Source organism: Ornithorhynchus anatinus, chromosome 8 (genome assembly GCF_004115215.2).
Source record: "Ornithorhynchus anatinus isolate Pmale09 chromosome 8, mOrnAna1.pri.v4, whole genome shotgun sequence".
NCBI lineage: Eukaryota > Metazoa > Chordata > Mammalia > Monotremata > Ornithorhynchidae > Ornithorhynchus > Ornithorhynchus anatinus.
Genome location: NC_041735.1, coordinates 42,306,317 through 42,309,520, shown reverse-complemented (window position 1 = coordinate 42,309,520; position 3,204 = coordinate 42,306,317).

The window sequence follows — 3,204 nt, the reverse complement described above, 5'->3', positions numbered from 1 at the left end:
CAGATGAATGAGTCCCCATATACTCCCTGAGTGACTAGCCTCCAGAGGAAAAAAACAGTGTCAGACACCTCTCTAGAGGGATGGGGAAAGCTGGTAAAAAGGGTAAAATTCCAGAGGGGTCTCCTTTCTGTCCCCATGTCACTGTCTCTATTGGAATACAGACCACAAATTAGAAAGCTGAAATTTAAGAGAATGTTTAGTTATACCTGAGGAAGAACTTGTGGGCAGGGAACTCTGTTATACTGTATTCTCCCACGTGCTCAATAAGTACGATTGATTGAATGTGAAGGGAATAAAACACAGGATTAGACTTCCAAGGGCCTCATCACTTTGGGGATTTTCTCAAGGAAGAGCAAGCAGTTGATCCAGATGGATAATCTTCACTTGCCTAGGAGTTAGGACCTGGAGCAGGTAACTATTTGAGGATCCAGCTTTGTTAGCCCTCAAAGGAAAGAATCAATCTATCATGTTTATTGAGCACTTACTGTGTGCAGAGCACTGTGTTGGGAACTTGGGAGAATACAATAGAACAGATTTGGACACATTCCATCCCGACAACAAGTTTACAGTTTAAAGGGGGAGAGAGACAAATGTAAATAAATAAATTATGGATATGTGTGTAAATGCTGTGTGGCTGAGGAAGAGGTAAATTAAGGATGCAGATCCAAGCACCAAGGTGACATAGAAGGGAATGGGAGAAGAGGAAATGAGGGTTTAGTCAGGGAGGAGATGTGGAAAGTTGGAACTTTAGTTTGTAAGCTCCTTGTGGGCAGGGAATGTGTCTACTAACTCTTTCATATTGTACTGTCCCAAGTACTTAGTACAATATCCTGCATACAATAAGCATTCAAATACCATTGATTGACCGATTAGTGTGATCAGACTACAGAAAATGATAAGATGTCACATTATCAATATTGAACCCTTTTAGAAGAACTCCCAGTATGTAGTTACTTCAGTCTAGTTCACAGAACCCATACCACAGACTTTTATAATCCTAGCAGTTTGGAAGATTAAGCTGAGACCTATAAGGCCACTTTCACTTTAGATTTTTGGATTTGGTGCTCTTTACAAGGCTTCCTTGAATTTAGTCAGAGATTAACAACCCCTCCTTCAGTGCCAAGAGTCAGGAAAACTGCAATTCACACGCACACAAACATTAGAGCAAAGACAAGCCCACTTCAATAAAATATAGATGAAAATGACTTCCAGGATTTACAAGAACTTCACTAGATGTAAAGATACTATCATTTTTCATTTTTTTCATTTGTCAGATTGAGTGCACACTGGGTGCAGAGCACTAGACTAAGACCTGAGGTGACTACCCTCAAGGGCATTGCAGCAGAGGAGGAGATAATGGCCTAACATGCAAGCAGAGCCAGAAATAGATAAGATGCATGCCAGTGCTAGAGACAAACAGATAAGCACAAGAATAGAAGGACATATATATATACACATATGCACATATATATGCACGTGTGTGTGTGTGTGTGTGTGTGTGTATGTGTGTGTGTATACACACTGTATTAAGCACTTGGAAGAGTTCAGTACAAGAGAGTTGGAAGATATGTTCTCTGCTCACAATGAACTTATAGTGTACAGGGGGAGGATGACATTAATATAAATACTTTTTAATACATAATTTATAGATCTGTACATAAGTACTGTGGAGCCTAGGGTGGAGCGAATATCAAATTTTCAAAGGTCACAGACCCAAATGCTTAGATGACACAGAAAGGAGAGGGAGCCAGGAAAAGGAGCACCTAATCAGGGAAGGCTTCTTGGAGGATAAGTGACCTTAATAAGGCTTCGAAGGTGGGGAGAGTGGTGGTATGGCCTATATGGAAGGGGAGGGAGGATCCATTCTAGGGGGAGGATGAGGGAAAGGAGTCAGCGGTGAGATAGATGAGATCATGGCACAGTGACTAAGCTGGAGCTAGAGGAGTGAAGTGTATGGGTTGGGCTGTAGTAGGTCCCTGAGGTATGGTAGGAGAAGGTGAGCTGAGTGCTCTTATGGTAAGGAATTTCTGTTTGATGTGGGACGGGCACCCATTGGAGGTCCTGGAGGAGTAGGGAGACATAGATTTAACTTTTTTTGGAAAAGATCCAAGCTGCAGAGTGGAATATGGACTGGAGTCAGGAGAGGCAAGAGACAGGGAAGTGAGCGAGGAGGGAGATGCAGTAGTCAAGGAGGGATAGGATAGGTGCGTGCTTGAATCAGCATGGCAGCAGTTTGGATGGAGAGGAAAGGGTGGATTTTGGACATATAATGAAGGTAGAACCAACAGGATTTGGTGACAGATTGAACATGGGGGGCTGAATGAGAGAAATGAGTCTACAACACCAGCAAGGTTATGGGCTTAGGAGGTAGGGAGGATAGTGATATTGATTACAGTGATGGCAAAAACCAATTATCTGAACATCCGTCAACGAAACCAACAGTTACCTCAAAAGAGGTCAACACTTATAATAGAAAAGCTTAGATAACCAAACAAAATTTAGCAGGCCACAAACCTGGTTTGGTTCAGTTAGCAAACCACAAATTCAGCTTTATCTAGGTACCCAAACTTTTGATTTCTTAACTAGCCTTGGTCCCAATTCTTTCAATCAGTTTATTACAATTGGTACTCTTGTGGCTCTTTTATGTTCTATAGATGTGTTACTGCTGCTTTTTCCATGAATGTCTGTGGATTTGCCTAACTGCAAGTTATTCAGAGGATCAACAATGTTGAATAACTTCTTTTTAATTTCTGTACTTCACCTACATACTGGAGGCACTCAATAAATGAGGCAAAAAAGGGCTTGGTGCCAGAAAAGCATCAGGGCAAGAAAGACAAGGAGGCCAAAAAGGAAGACAGGGGAAGGGGTAGAAGAGGAGAGGAGAAAAAGGGAGAAAAGACTTGGGGAAAATAGGTCAAGGGAAGAGAAGTGAGGGAATAACCCTCAGCAACACTAGTCCCTGGAAGAGCCACAGCCAGGATGTGCTAATCTTCCCGATGCCTGTGCCAGCAGGTGAACTGTCTGGTCATGGTCTGGGTCTTCACCGGGTACACAGGTCTGGGCTCTGTCAACTGGACCCACCAGAGCCCTGGGACCACAAGCCCTGGATTTGAAGTCCTGGACCCATAGACCCAGGACTTCCAGTGTGACTAAGACCTCCCTCCTCTTTCTTCTCCCTCATTCTCTTCCTCCTCTCCTAGATAA